This window comes from Rhinoraja longicauda, unplaced genomic scaffold, assembly GCF_053455715.1.
Source record: "Rhinoraja longicauda isolate Sanriku21f unplaced genomic scaffold, sRhiLon1.1 Scf000137, whole genome shotgun sequence".
Classification (NCBI taxonomy): Eukaryota; Metazoa; Chordata; class Chondrichthyes; order Rajiformes; family Arhynchobatidae; genus Rhinoraja; species Rhinoraja longicauda.
In genome coordinates this window covers 45,380-62,254 of record NW_027601355.1, presented here as the reverse complement: position 1 = coordinate 62,254, position 16,875 = coordinate 45,380, and positions in this window count along the sequence as shown.

The window sequence follows — 16,875 nt, the reverse complement described above, 5'->3', positions numbered from 1 at the left end:
TTGCTTCACAATATTATGCAACTCTGTGAACAATAGGTTTGCTCAGGGACTGTGATCAACATGAAACTAATGACACCCAACGATCCCGCAGGGATAATCCCTTTCCTTCAAATAAGGGAACTTTTCCAATGATCCATTCCACAATCAAATAAGGAAATTACCTAAATGCCATTGGAGGATAAGCGGTGACAAGGAGATGGACGAAATACAGATTGTTCGAGTCATATATGCGATGCAAAAAATATACTACCCGATCCTGGCTATTCTCGGTGTTCCGGGTAAGTGAGGAGAGCTGTCGTTTACGCTGTGCATATTTGAGAATCTGGCTGTATGTCTCTCGAAACTGCCTCTTTTAATTTCAAGTTCAGTGATCGCACTGCCGAGGGATTGTTAATGCGCGAACCATTCTTGCTGTGACTTTGAACATCGTATTTTGCAGGATTAAACGCAGAGTGATCGGCAATTTCCCGGTGTTTGCACTGGTTAACATTGAGCACAGTCACGTTTTATTGCATCCATTATGCCCATTGTCTAGTTCCAGCTGAATTGATGGAACACACAAAGTCACAGTGGATGGTGGAAATGCTAAATGTTAAAGGAAACCCATTAGTAAGTGGGGCAGCAGCTGTGCCGGTCAATGTTTCAATTCAGTGCCCTTCCACTGGGTGATTTCGTGGCTTACATTATCACAGCAGAATCGGGTGAATTGCGGAGCGGGTTTAGAACTGCAGACTCAATGTGAATTATTAACCATCTCGAACCTAATCATGTTTCTGTCGAAATCATCCCAGTCTCCTCTTTGCATCAACTGATCTTCTCTTTGCGATTAAAATCTGCGTTTCATGTTTGCCGTTTAGTTCGATTGATTGATTTCCAAAACTTCCCTTGAAGAGAAAGTTGCACGTCATCGAGGTGTTGTGTGATGCACTTCACAGTGCTAGGAGAACGGGCTTTGTTCCCTCTCTCTATGATAACTGTGTGACTTAGCAAGTGTGCGATCATTCGATATCACACTCATTCCTCAATTACAATTGCAATTACTCCAAGCACAAATATACCAGAAATCACACATTCCCATCAGTAACCAAGTCAAAGATAAGCATCATCTGGGTGAATTGCAAAATGGAAGTTAATCCATATTTACTAACTGCATGGTAAACGCCAATCTGGGTCACGCTAATGTAAATTTGGGTTCCTGTCTGATACTGAACCACATGTCAGGGGTGATCTACTTGCATTTTCACACAACATAAACGGACCGCGTTGTTGCTACGGATGTTTATATTGCGCAGTGCATTACCCACATCGTATTATTAACCCTTATTCGTTGAGACCCATAACATTGTTCTTTGCTTTCGGAATCACACAGATGCAATGGTGAAATTGCTGATGACCTTCATCGAAGTAAAGTGTGTTTGTTCACGGTGTTTAACTCATGCAAACCACATAATGCGGAGGTTGCAATCATCTTGCACTAAAAATATGATCATTTTTTTTGCATCACAGTGAATCTGGTGACAATTGTGGTCCTGTGTCGAGGAAAGTGTGGTCTCTCCAGCTGTGTGACCCGCTACCTGGTGGCCATGGCAGCGGCGGATCTACTGGTCATTATCTTTGACCTGATATTGAGACAGAATCCGATTGCTCATCGCCTATATTTTGTGTGGTCAATCCCCCTGTGTAACATCCACGCCGTCTTGCTTTACACAGTGACCGACTGTTCTGTGTGGTTCACCGTCTCCTTCACCTTTGACCGATTTGTTGCCATCTGTTGCCAAAAACTGAAGCATAGATATTGCACCGAGAAAACAGCGGCTGTGGTTCTGGGCACAGTGAGTGTACTGAGCAGCGCAAAGAATGTTTTCTGGTATTTTATGTACACACCTTGGTACAGATTGGCGAATACTCCCTGGTTTTGTTACATGGATGTCCGTGTTATGGTTTCAGTTACCTGGTCAACGATTGAGTTTCTTCATTATATTCTCACCCCCTGTGTCCCGTTTGTTTTGATTCTGCTGCTCAATGTTTTAACGGTCAGACATATTTTGTTGGTCAGCAGAGCCCGCAGGAGACTCCGGGACCAGAAAAGTGCGAAGGGCCCCAGTGATCCCGAAATGGAGAATCGAAGGAAATCCGTGATATTGTTGTTATTTATCTCCGGAAATTTCGTTCTGTTATGGGCGATATTTACATTTTATATAATAAGTAGACGTGTGTGTGATTTCCAAGGATATGAGTTTCCCCTTCCTACCTTTGTATCGGAAATAGGATTCATGCTTCAATTACTTAGCTGTTGCACAAACACGTGCATATATGCTGTGACACAAATGAAATTTAGAGAGCAGTTGTTGACTGTGTTAACATATCCCCTTGCTCGACTGATAAGATTAATTAAACACTGAAACATGATAACAATCTGAAGCATTTAAAGCATCATTAGATCACAGTCACTATTAGAATCAAATCTGTTGAGATGCATTACTGAAACGGGCGCGGCACACATTATGACCGCATGAACCATCTACTGACACTAATCTGACATATTATCCATACAGTGTATACCTTATACCTTATAGGGCTCCCCCCAATTCGAAATTCAGCGAAATACTCCTAGGAATTTACAGAGGATGCACAACGTCCAAATTGCTCGTTATTGGAAAGTGGGAGGTTACGGAACCTTTCGGGCTAAATCTATGTGGTCAAGGGGAGAAGCCACAAAGTCCACAAGCCAACAGGCGAGGTTGGGATTGAACCCGGGTCTATAGTGTCGTCAGGCAAACGCTCTAATAGCTATGGCACTCTCCTCCGGTGTCCCCGCTTATTTTACCGCAGTCTCCAACAGTAGCTTTCTTGCAAACACGGGGCGTTTAGTCGGACACTGCGTATCCCAATGTTGCACTGTAGTTGTATCTACCGTTCTCCAAATTAGTGTATATCCCCAGGTAAAGTGGATTAAATAGTTCTAACACTGCACGGTGGGGACCGCGACTCGGTCAGTTTATGTGCAGTCGACACACTTCTTCCCGGAACTCCAACGTAATTTCGAATTAAATGTCGTTCTTCAGTGTGAGCAATTAGAGGAATATCGAGGCTGGGGAACCAGCATGTGGACAGAACATCCAAACTACACGCTTATCAAGTATCAGCTTTGCTCCCTGACTTATTTCCCCCCATTATATAGGCAGTGGTCGTGGTTTCTATATGAAAATAAAACGAGAATAGCCAAGCAATGAGATGGAGATCGCATAATCAATAATCTAAGCACAATCCTCCGGTAAGGTGATGGACGGACGGGATCAAACGCTGGGTTTCTGAAAGGGGCTTACAAGATAGTTGGGAGATAACCCGTGCTCAATGGTCAGCAGTGAACCGTGATTAAAACCACGTCTTTGGTCATTTCAGGGCACTGTCCCATCGAAATCCCGCAGCAGAGGTGTCACTCCTGGGAGCGGGAGATCTTGGGTGTAAAGGTGACGTAGCAAATTATGGAAGTCATAAGACATTTGGGCAAGTTTGTAATATATTTAACACAAAATCTTACATATTAAAGTGTTAACGCAAAAATGTTTAACTGTCATGTAGACAGAAAATGCTGGAGTAATTCAGCGGGTCAGGCAGCATCTCTGGAGAGAAGGAATGGGTGACGTTTCGTGTCGAGACCCTTCTTCAGACTGATGTCAGGGGAGGGGGCGGGACAAAGAAAGGATGTAGTAGGAGGCAGGAAGACTAGTGGGAGAACTGGGAAGGGGAGGGATAGAGAGGGAATGAGGAACTATCTGATGTTTTTGAAGTGACACAAAATGCTGGAGTAACTCAACGGGTCAGGCAGCATCTCGGGAGTGAAGGAATGGGTGACGTTTCGGGTCAAGACCCTTCTTCAGACTGATGTCAGGGGGGGTGGGACAAAGAAAGGATATAGAATTGTCATGTGTATCATTTCAAAAATGTAAATTCCGCATGTAACCATTGTGACGCGAGCTATAGATACTGTAAGTGCTGTGAATGCGTGAAAAATGTGGGTCCTCTCAGTGTTTTCCAGCACCACTGTGAAGTTCTAAGAAGTTCTATGAATGTTTGAGAAAATCACCGCTACTCGACCAAATTTTCTCACTGATTTCAGCCATAATTGTGAGTCCCACGCCGTTTCGCATAGTTGTCGGGATTACAAGAAGCGAACTGCACGGCGAAACCGTGAGGCTTTGCCAGCTTCAGAGAAACAAATGATTTTACAGGAACTGCCTACTTTCAGGAACCATGGCGATCAGACATTTTGGGACACGCGAGCAAAGTTTAAGGAGGCTCAAGACTGAATAGTGAAATGAAAACAGCGAATGATGAGTGGGCATGTGTTTTAATTGTGGACATCATGTCATTTTGCGAGTCAATGTAGGTCACTTTGCTAATAACTAACAAAGGGTCAAGAATGCTCTATAATCAGTACAGTGCTAATGGGAATTAGAAGCTGTTGGAGGGATGATGCGGGGTTATTTATTGTATGCCTTTGCGTGAACAATGCCGTCTGGCATTTCCGTGTGTTAATGCTTTAAGGATCTGAATATTTCCTTGAGGTGTGCTTGATTATGTTTTATTCGTATTTCGATTATTGAGTGAAATTTATATCGTATGCAATGTGTGAGGGGTCTGGGCGTTTTAGCATATGGCATGTGGCGTGACAAATTGTTGAGATAATTGTCATTTGCTGACAAGAAGTGAAAATCCATGAAGTGCGTGATTGACAATAGACAATATAGACAATAGACAATAGGTGCAGGAGTAGACCATTCGGCCTTTCGAGCCAGCACCACCATTCAATGTGATCATGGCTGATCATTCTCAATCAGCACCCCGTTCCTGCCTTCTCCCCATACCCCCTGACACCGCTATCCTTAAGAGCTCTATCTTGCTCTCTCTTGAATGCATTCAGAGAATTAGTCTCCACTGCCTTCTGAGGCAGAGAATTCCACAGATTCACAACTCTCTGACTGAAAAAGATTTTCCTCATCTCCGTTCTAAATGGCCTACCCATTATTCTTAAACTGTAGCCCCTGGTTCTGGAGTCCCCCAACATTGGGAACATGTTTCCTGCCTCTAACGTGTCCAACCCCTTAATAATCTTATACGTTTCGATAAGATCCCCTCTCATCCTTCTAAATTCCAGTGTATACAAGCCTAGTCGCTCCAGTCTTTCAACATATGACAGTCCCGCCATTCCGGGAATTAACCTAGTAAACCTACGCTGCACTCCCTCAATAACAAGAATGTCCTTCCTCAAATTTGGAGACCGAAACTGCATACAGTACTCTAGGTGCGGTCTCACTAGGGCCCTGCACAACCGCAGAAGGACCTCTTTGCTCCTATACTCAACTCCTCTTGTTATGAAGGCCAACATTCCATTGGCTTTCTTCACTGCCTGCTGGACCTGCACGCTTCCTTTCAGTGACTGATGCACTAGGACACCCAGATCAAGTTGAACGTCCCCAGAAGCCATGAAGTGCGTGATTGCAAACGTTGTTTGTTGTTAAATCTGCTCTGTGAGAATGTTGAAGTCATTCCACGGAACAGATAGAATGGGGTGCAACTGAATGTTTCGGCTCTTCCACCTGAAAACTCTTGTGGCTGAAGAAACAGTGTCTCGTTGAGAGATTGTCAGTTGAACGAAGGGGTCGCTACAATCCATTCATCGTCTATTCTTTGTGGAAACTACCTGTTTATTCTTTGTTTTGTAGTTTCTTGTGAAATATCTAACTAAGGAGATATGCAAGCATGCTGTATTGCTTTGTCTTACCCGTGTTTTAAGCTTGATTTTTTATTCTTTTCCGATTTCTTTGCTCTAGAATTGATTTTAAAGACAGCCCTGGATTCCACGCTGGCCATGTGAAAACCAGCTTGAACAGTTTATTGCAGATACGATCCGAACATTTAGGAAATAATTTGTCATTGGGGAAATTGTGAATAGTGTGTGTTTATACTGGGAATTTGAGTTTGGGAGATATAAACTCAAACCTTTTGAGTCATAAAGTCAGAAGGAAACAGAAACTTCAGCCCAACCCGCCCATGCCGACCAAGATGCAGCATCTCAACCAGTCTCATTTTCTCGCGTTTCTCCTACAACCCTCGCAAACTTTCCTATCCATGTACCCGTCGGTCTTTTTAAATTATGTTATAGTAACCACCTGAATATCTTTCTCTGCCACCTCGTTCCACATACCCACCACCCCTTGATTGAAAATACTGTTAAGGCTCAGATTAAATTCTTCTCCTTTTAACTTATAAGTATGTACTGTGGTTATTGATTTCCCTACCTTAGCTAATAAACTCTGCATTCTCCCAAGATGTCCCACTCCTGTCTTTTTTATACATCTCTGTAAGCACAAGCCACAGCATTCTCCGTTGCTGGGGAATAAACGTCTAACCCTGCCCCAGCTTTCACTAGACGTTAGGCCCTGGAGTCCTGCCAACATTTTCATAAATCTTCTCTGTACTCTTTCCATCTTAAGGACATCCTTCCTGTAGCAGGCTGACAACAACTGAACGCAGTACTCCAAATATGGCCTCACCAACGGCTTTCAATCAACTTAGAAATATTCGCGAGATATTCGCGAGATGTCCCACTTAAATGAACATGCTGACTATCACGTATTATGTCTTGTCTATCTAAATGACTGTATATTTTAGCTTTCAAAATCCCCTCCAGTACTTTGCCTACTACAGATCTCAGGCTCATTGATATACAGTCCCCAAGCTTTTCTTTTCACCCCGTCTTGAACCGAAACACGATATAAGTGACTCTTCATGCGGCATCACATGCGTGTATAATGATGATTGAGATACCTCAGCTGAGTTCCCTGTAAATTATATTTTCTATCTCCCTGCAGTATCTTCGGATGTATCTATCAGGCCCAAGAGATATATTTATGTTGGAAGCTTTAGGACATCCAGGAGCTCCTTGACTGTAATACGAACTGTCAGCTGCATTAACTGCCCAACTTCCCAAGCCTTGTGTCCTTCGCCAAGGTAAGAAGAGACGAGACGGTCATTAAGGACCGTGTAACCTCCTGTGGCTTCACAGGTAAACCGCTTTGTTTTCTGAGGGTCTCTATTGGCCTCTCCAGATAGCCCGTTTCCTTAATGTACTTACAAAATCGCATAATATTCTCCTTAATTTATGCAGCAGGGGAACAGTCCCTTCGTATCAACTTGCCAAAGTCGATCAAGCTGTCCCATCTGCATTAGTCCCACCTGCCCGCGTTTGGCCCATATCCCTCTGACAGCTCCCAAGAGGGTGTACCTCTATCTGAATGGTATCAGGTTAGGAAAAGGGGAACTACAACGAGACCTGGGTGACCTTGTACATCAGTCACTGAAAGTAAGCATGTAACAACAGGCAATGACGAAAGCTAATGGCATGTTGGCCTTCATAAAGAGAGGAGTTGAGTATAGGAGCAAAGAGGTCCTTCTGCAGTTGTACAGGGCCCTGGTGAGACCGCACCTGGAGTATTGTGTGCAGATTTCTTCTCCTAATTTGATGAACGACATTCTTGCTATTGAGGGAGTGCAGTGTAGGTTCACAAGGTTAATTCCTGGGATGGCAGGACTGTCATATGAAGAAAGAATGGCGCGACTGGGCTTTTATTCACTGAAATTTAGAAGGATGAGAGGGGATCTGAACGAAACTTATAAAATTATAAAGGGATTCGACACGCTGGATGCAGGAAACATGTTCCCGATGTTGGGGGAGTCTAGAACCAGGGGCCACAGTTTAAGAATAAGGGGTAGGCCATTTAGAACTGAGATGAGGAAAAACTGTTTCACCCGGAGAGTTGTGAATTTGTGGAATTCTGTGCCTCAGAAGGCAGTGGAGGCCGATTCGCTGGATGCATTCAAAAGAGAGTTAGATCGAGCTCTTCGGGCTAGCGGAATCAAAGAATATGGGGAGAAGGCAGGAAAGGGTACTGATTGTGAATGATCAGCCATGATCACATTGAATGACGGTGGAGACTCAAAGGGCCGAATGGCCTTCTCCTGCACCTATTTTCTCTGTATCTATGGCATCACTGCCAAGAGGAGGAGCAATTGTTGACTGCCTTTCTGAGCCTCACCGCCTCCTTGGCTGATCCCAGGCAGCAGTCTGAAGGTCACAAAAGACGAATCCATCTTCTGCCTGACTCGCTGAGTTACTCCAACACTTTGTGTCTTTTTGATTGCCAACAGCTGCTGTTCCTTACATCTTCCAACCAGACCCACTCCCACCCCTTTCCCACCTTCGGGCCAGGCCCTCTCCAACACCACTTTCCAGCCTGGACCCTCTGCAGCACCACCCACATCCTCCTGCACCAGCCCACTCCACCCCCAGCTTCATCCCTCACCGTGTCCACCCCTGGCCCACTTTCCTCCCCAGACCCTCTCCCCCATTGTTTGTTTGTTTGTTCTCTCTCTCTCTCTCTCTCTCTCTCTCTCTCTCTCTCTCTCTCTCTCTCTCTCTCTCTCTCTCTCTCTCTCTCTCTCTCTCTCTCTCTCTCTCTCTCTCTCTCTCTCTCTCTCTCTCTCTCTCTCTCTCTCTCTTCCTCCCTCCCTCCCTCCCTCCCTCCCTCTCTCTCTCTCTCTCTCTCTCTCTCTCTCTCTCTCTCTCTCTCTCTCTCTCTCTCTCTCTCTCTCTGGGAATGCAAACATGTAATGTGCTTGTAAAATAGGCATCGTGCAATCGTGTGATCTGAGATTCATCAGAAAGCTCTACCTTAGGAAAAACAGATGGGTTGAGAGATTTTTAAAAAATTGTGAAATAACAACAAAAGGAAACAAATAATTCTTAGTGCGGACAGCAAATGACCTAAATGATGCATAATTTTCCACCAGCTATCGCAAAGTGGACACAATATTCCCCACTAAATTGATTTACTGGACGTTGCGATGCGAAGTGTTGAAACAGAATTGAAGCCGTTTGAAAATGAAACAGATATGGGAGACATACTGAAACTGAATTGTTAAATTTCTGCAGGAGCTCTATGTTTCAGCTGTGCGTTTAGAATTATTATTGCTACATGCACCGAGGTACAGTGAAAAGCTTTGATTTGCATGTTATCCAACCAGATCATACAATAGCATACAGTAACACGATCGTCAAACTCATATACAATAAGTAAAGCAAAGTGATGATACAGAGTGTTGAAGACAGTCGTAGAGTCATGGATTCATACAGCATGGGAACAGTCCCTTCGTATCAACTTGCCAATGCTGATCAAGGTGCCCCATTTGCATTAGTCCCGCGTTTGGCCCATGTCCCTCTAAACATTTTGTATACATGCTCCGGACCAAATGTATATTAAATGTTGTTGTAGTTTCTGCCTCAACTACCTCCTCCGGCAGCTCAACCCATACGCTCACCTCCCTCTGTATGAAAATGCTGACGTCATCCTTGCAAATATTATCTGTACCCTTTCCAGCAAAATATTTCCTATAGCATGGTGCCCAGAACTGACCACCAATACTCTAAATGCGGCCTCAACAAAGTCTTATACAACTGCAACATGACCTCCCAACTTGTATACTTAATACTTTGACAGATGAGGGCCAACGCACCAAAAGCCTTTTTGACCAACCGATCTACCTGCGACTCCACCTTCAAGGAACCATGCACCTGCACGCCTACATCCCTCTGCTCAACAACACTCCTCAGAGCCCTGCCATTCATCGTGCAGGTCCTGTCCATATTACACTTCATATAATGCAACATCTCACATTTCTCTGTATTAAATTCCACCAACGATTCCTCAGCCCACCTAGCCAATCGATCAAGATCCTGCAGCAATTTTACACAGCCTTGTTCATCATCTGCAAAACCACACACTTATGTATCATCTGCAAACTTGCTAATCTTGCCGTGTATGTTCACATCCAAATCATTGATGTTGATGAAAAACATTAACGGTGCCAGCACCAAACCTTAATGCACACAGGCTTCCAGACTGAGAAGCAACCTTCCACCATCACCCTCTGCTTCCTTCCATGAAGCTAATTTTCTATCCATTGAGCTCTCTCTCCTTGGATACCATGTGGTCCAACCTTCCAGGGCAGCCAACCATGCAGAACCTTGTCCAATGCTTTGCTGAAGTCCATATGTACAACATCTATAGCCCTGCCCTCATCTACTTTTTTGGTCACTTTTTCATAAAACTAAATGAGATTTGTGAGACACAGCCTCACATGTACAAAACCGTGCTGATTATCCCGAATCAGCCCTTGCCCATCTAAATGCCTGTTTATCATATTCCTCAGAATACTCAAAAATAAGTTTCCAACTGCAGATGTTCAGCTCACCTTTCGATAGTTCCCAGCATTTCCCCTGCATCCCCTTCTTGAATAGAGGCACAACACTTGCCATCCTCCAGTCTTCCGGCACCTCTCTTGGAAAAAGACGACTCATGAATCTCAACCAGTGCCCCCGCAACTTCCTCATTAGTTTCTCACAATGCCCTCAGATATATGTAATTAAGCCTTCGAGATTTGTCTACCTTCATACATGATAGTACCTTCAGCACCTCTTCGGCCATAACACTGACTGCTCTCAAGCCATTTTCATTGACTGCCCCAAGTTTCTCCGTCCTCCTGTCTTTCTCCTCGGTAAATACAGAGGAGAAATACTCATAGAGGACCTTCCCCATCTCCTGTGGCTCCAGAGTTGGCCGCTTTGATTGCTGAGGGGTCCCACTCTTTCTCTAGTTACCCATTTTCCACTTATGTATTTATCATATCTCTTGGGATTGTCCTTAATGCTGTCTGCCAGAGCTATCTCCTGGCCCCTTTTTGCCCAACTGGTTTCCTTTTTTACTTTGCTCCTTAGTTCCCAAAACTCCTCCAGGGATACACTTGATCCCAGCTGCCTGTACCCATCCCATTCTTTCTTCTTATTTTTGACTAATGCCTCAATTTCTCTTGTCAGCCAAGCTCCTTTACATTTGACTGCCTTACCCTTCACTCGAACAGGGACGTGCATATCATGAGCTTTTGTCAACACTTTTATAAACATCCCTCTTGGCTGATCTTCCTTTTCACTAAAATAACCTGCTCCATTCAACTTGAGCGAGACATTCTCTCATACCCTCAGTTGGCCTTAACTGTTGAAACCCTGTCTTTTGCCTGATTCTCTGTATTCACAGCTCTCAGGCACCTCCTCCTATTGATCCGTGGACCATGATCCTGCAGATGAGCACCATGTCTTAATCTCACGGACCATTTCTGATTTTATCACTTAGGCTATCTGCCTGCTAAACAAAGCTGCTCTGGCAGACCCATTGTTACTGCTTGCTTCTGCCCCACTGAATTACTTTCCACATACCTCAACTCCATCCTATCCCCCCTGGTCTAATCCCTCCTGACCTACGTCCAAGACACCCTGCACACCTTTCGTCTCTTCTATGACTTCCGTTTTTCAGGCCTCCACTCCCTCATCTCTAATATGGATGTTCAGTCACTGGACCTCTCTCCCCACCAGGAAGGTCTTAAAGCCGTCTGCTTCTTCCTCGACCACAGACCCACTCAATTTTCATCACCAACATTCTCCTCGGCCTAGCAGAGCCAAAATGCTAAGGGCTTAGATGGAAGCCCTTTCTCTGTGTTCAGCAAATGTCCTCCAGTTGACTTATAAGGACCCCCCATTGGGATAGATCAAAGTTTGACTCACTCTTGGAAAATGGGACAGGGGAAGTGACTGAGATGTCATTTGGGGAGCACTTTAGGACCAGTGACCATAGTTATATTAGTTTTTACATGGTTATGGAAACGGGCAGAACTGGTCCTCACGTTAAAGTTAGAATTGAGGCAAGGCGAACTTCAATGGTTTTGGCAGCCTGCAAACACTTATTGGAGTGAGTTATTACACAGATAGTGGTAGGTGGCTGGCATGTGTTGCCAGGGTTGGTGTTGGGGACAGATGCCCTAGCAGCTGCAGCTTACCTGCAGTCCTTCTGTCTTTGTGTTTTTATGTTGTTTTTTTGTCTTGATTGTAGTGTAAATGTGATGTGTTTTTTTGGGGTTGTGTACTATGGTGGGGGGGGGGGGGGGGGGGGGTGGCGGGAACTGTAAATGCAAAATTGTCTCTTCCCAACGGAGAGGCGACCTTTTGCCTTTTGTTTCTGGGCCGTGTTCACGCTGCAGCCTACCATCGGCCAAACCCCTGGAGCTGACGGCCTCCACCTGGGACTCGCCTGTGGAAGCTCCGGCCGTGGGGATGTCGGAAGCTCGCAGCCCTGGATGGGTCCGACATCGGGAGCTCCGGCAGTGGCAGCATCTTCGCTCGCCCCGAATCGCGGGGCTTGGGTTGGCCCGCCGCGGAATTTTCACTGTCAGGCGCGGCCTGAAATAGGTGCTGGTTGTCATGTATGAAGGTAGATAGATGCTGGTTGTCATGTATGAAGGTAGATAGATGCTGGTTGTCATGTATGAAGGTAGATAGATCTCCTGAGGCTGATCTGCTATATTCAAAGCACAGAGGGAAGCCGGAGAAGAAAGCCGGCTGAGAGATAGGCATCATTGTTAGCCAGAGTGAGGTGCCACAAGATGGTGGATGGCTGATGCTGTTCTTTATTTCAGTAGGGGGACAAAGAAAAACCTGGGAACTATGAACGAGAAAGCTAACTAATCTGTGGTAGGTAAGTTACTGAGGAGATTCTTAGGGTTAAGAAAATACATGCATTTGAAAAGATAGGAGTTGAATAGTGACAGCAAACACAGCTTTAGTGCGCGGGAGATCATGTTCCACAAACTTTATTTAGTTTCTGAAGCTGTAAAAAAGGAGAATAATGATTGGGCAGTGTACGTAGTCTGTATGGGCTTCAGCAAGGCATTCAATAAGATGCTGTGTGGAAGATTATTCTGCAAGGTTTGATGGCATGGGTTCGAGGGAATGGATACTATTGAGATACTTAATGGACTTAATAAAAGGCAGCAGAGGGTGATGGTCGAAGAATGGTTTTCGGACTGGTGGCCGACTGGTGAAATACACCATGACTGGTGTATTTCAGGGGTCCGTATTGGGTCCACGTTGGCTGGCAATGTATTAGACATCGTCAGTAGGTTTGCAGATTACAATAAAATAGGTAACATTGTGGACAGCCAAACGTTTGCCATGAATTGTAGCGGGATCTTGATAAACTGGGTAAGTTTAGCAGAGGAATGGCAAATGGAATCCATGCAAATACGAGGTGCTGGATTTTGGAAAGTCAAACCAGGAAAGGATTTTCCGAATGAATGGTAGGAACTGGGGAGTATTGTAGTTTAGTTTCTTTAGTTTAGAGATACAGCGCGGTGAGGCTCTTTGGCCCACCGGGTCCGCGCCGACCAGCGACCCCGCACACTAACTCTATCCTACACCCACGAGGGACAATTTCTATATGTGCCGATCTAAAAGCTTCTTGAACTCCACTAATGTATCTACTTGCACCACCTCCCCTGTCAATACATTCCAGGCCCCGTCACTCTCTGTGTACAAAAACTTGCCTGGAACATCTCCATTGTACTTTCCCCCTCTCACCTTATACCTACGTTCTCTAGTCTTGGACACTTCCATCTTGGGAAAAGGTTCTCAATGTCTAACCTACCGATGCCACTCATAATTATACATGCTTCCATCAAATCTTCCCACAACCTCAGGCATTCCAGAAAAAAACAAACTGAGTTTATCCAACCTCTCCAAGTACTGAAACACTTTCATCCAGGCAGCATTCCAGTAAACTTCCTCAGCACCCTCGTCAAAGTCCCCACATCCTTCCTGTAATGGGGAGACCTCTACTGCATACAATACTCCAAATGAGGCTTAACCAAAGTCCTATACAGCAGCATCATAACTTTCTGACCCTTCCACTCAATGCCACTGGCAATAAAGGCAAGCATATCATCTGCAATCTTTATCACCCCATCTGTCACATTCATCGAGCTATGAACTTGAACTCCACGATCCCCCTGCACATCAATGGTGTTAAGGGACTTAACATGATTGCATCCTCTCCCCTTACATTCAACCTCCCATAGATAGGATGGTGGTGGGTGTGTGGGTGATTCTCAGGTATCTCAGGCCCAAAGGATGTTCCACTGTTATTAATCCTCCCTCAGTGAATCAGCTCACAGTCAGGGAGAACCAAAAGGCAGGACACACACAAGAATTAACAGGATTATGTTCCATCGCCATCGCTCTGACAATCTTACCAACTAATCACCATCACCTTGTACTCAAGACAACCCTCCTCAGTGGCAGCAGCACCACCAGGTTTTGTGTCATCTGCAGTTTATTTCCAATGATCTCCTTGATCAGCAAGGATTTACACAGGATTTACTTTGTGTCTTTATTGTATTACTTTTTAATAATATTAGTAAATTAAAGTTGCATTACAGCTAACGGAAACATAGAAATATATTATTCTTCAACAGTGTGTACTGTCAGATGCATCAGAAATATTGAGACATTACAGGAATAGGTAATTGAATGTAATCATGTTTAATTCTGTCACGTCACTGAGAAATAACCAACTGTGTAATTTTCAGAATGAAATAGGAACTTTATCAATAAAACACAGAAATTATGATGGAATAATTAGATGGCAGTTAATACAGATATCTCTGACACCATCAGCTTGGATTCCTGCCAAACCACCACAACCCAACACAGCCCATCAGCCCACCCTACACACCCACCACCCCAATCCACACACATCGCCCACACGCCCAGCCCATTCACCGCACATCACCCCATACGCCCATCCCACCCTCGCCCATCCCACCCTACCCCAACCCACACACCCACCCCACCCTACAAAAGTATCCCACCCCTCTCCTCCTGCCCGCTCCACCACACTCTCAATCACACACCTCCCCACCCCACCCTTCCCCAACTGCCCACCCACACGTCTACCCTACCCCCATCCCACACACCCACCACCTCCCCGCGTCATCCTGTGACGTGTTGGATGATCGCAATCCAGAACCTTCCGGCTCAGTTCCTTCCCCTCTTCTGCCGTTTTCCGGTCTGTGGGCCCTTGGGCTTGACTTGTTCACAGGGCAGCTGCTTCCTCAGCACCTCACGTAACTGTGGACCAGAGCAGTGGATAATAATATAATATTCATTTATTGTCATTGCAACGAGTACAACGAAATTAAAAAATAGCCAATCCTGACGGTGCGTACAAACATATATGCAATAAATGCAAAAACAAATAAATACATTAATACAATTAAATACAATCATATTAAGTACAAGATTTTTTAACGGTGTTGCCTAGTGCAAAGGTAGTGTTCAGTTCTCGTATGGCCCTGGGGTAAAAACTGTTCTTAAGTCTGTTTGTTCGGGATTTGATCGACCTGAAACGTCGACCAGAGGGCAGATGAACAAACAGACGGTGGCCGGGGTGGGATGGATCTTTTATTATTTTGCCTGCTCTACTGAGGCAGCGTAGGCTGAACAGGTGCTCCAGGGAGGGCAGTGAGCAGCCGATGTCTTCTCTGTATTAACTTTAATTTATATGCTATAACTGTAATTCTTTTTTTGCACAATCCGCATGCATTGCCACTTTCATTTCACTGCACATCGTGTATGTGACAAATAAACTTGACTTGACTAATAATATTGGACTCTAAAATCTTAGAGATCACTGAAGTCAGGCTAAAATGTCCTTTCTATTGCCTCGATTCCTTCTTAAACGGTGGTTCCTAAAAGCTTTCCAAACCTCTAGCTTCCCGCCAATCTTTGCCATATTGTATGCCTTCACATTTGCTTTGATGCTGTCTTTGAGGAGCGGTGTGTGGAGAAACCATCATCTATCCCTTTTCACTGCCTTTCCCATCCAAACCTCCATCAACCACCTCACTCTCCTCAGTCCGAGTCACGATGAATTTTGGGAACTGACCAAGGGGAACACCGTTTCCTTCAATGATTCCTGTCACTGAAAGGTGGGCTGGGGTGTCCAGCAGTGGAACTGTGCACGTCCAAAATCCCTCACTCTCCTAGTCCACCTTCATCTACACAGCCTCTCTTCAGGCCACTCCTTCCCCCTCTGGGACATTCCAATTCTCCTTTCACTCCCCCACCCAGGGAACACTGACTGTGGACAGTGAGGGACACTGGTGTTAGTGGGAGATATCCGGGTGTATCTCAGTCCCCAGGGAACACTGACTTTGGACAGTGAGGGACACTGTGGGTCAGTGGGGGAATATCTGGATTTATCTCTGTCCTCAGGGAACATTAACAATTATTAATCTCAGCCAAGTTATTTTACTCCTAATGACTCGCTGAGGCCTAAGCACTGACCCCTCTTGTCCCCGAGTCATCACAGCACCTTACAAATGTATTTTGTAATCCAACTACACACCATCGCACAACATTGTTGCATCACAGCTTGGTTTGGGAGCAGCTCTGCCCAAGACAGCAAGAAATTGCAGAGTTGTGGATGTTGCCAAGTCTGTTACGCAGACCTGATTCCCACCATTGGCTCCATCTGCACTTCACACTTCCTCGGGAAAACAGCCAACATAATCAAGGACCTTTCCCACCCCGGTTATTGCTGCCTTACAGTGCCAGAGCCCTGGCTTCCATCCTGACTGCAGGTGCTGTCCGCATGGAGTTGGTAAGTTCTCCCTGTGAGCCAGTGTGCTTTCCCCAGCCGCTCCGGTTTCCTCCCACTTTCCAAATACTTATAGGTTTGTTGGTTAATTTAGCTTCAGCAAAAATTGTAAGGCCATATTTCAGGAAAAAATATGGAGTTAATAGTGAGACCATTGAGACCATTGATGTGCAGAGGGGGTTTGGGGTCCAAGTCCATAACAACCTGAAAGTGGCAATGATCAAAAGGCATATGGTATGCTTGCCTTCATCGGTCAGGGCATTGAGTATCA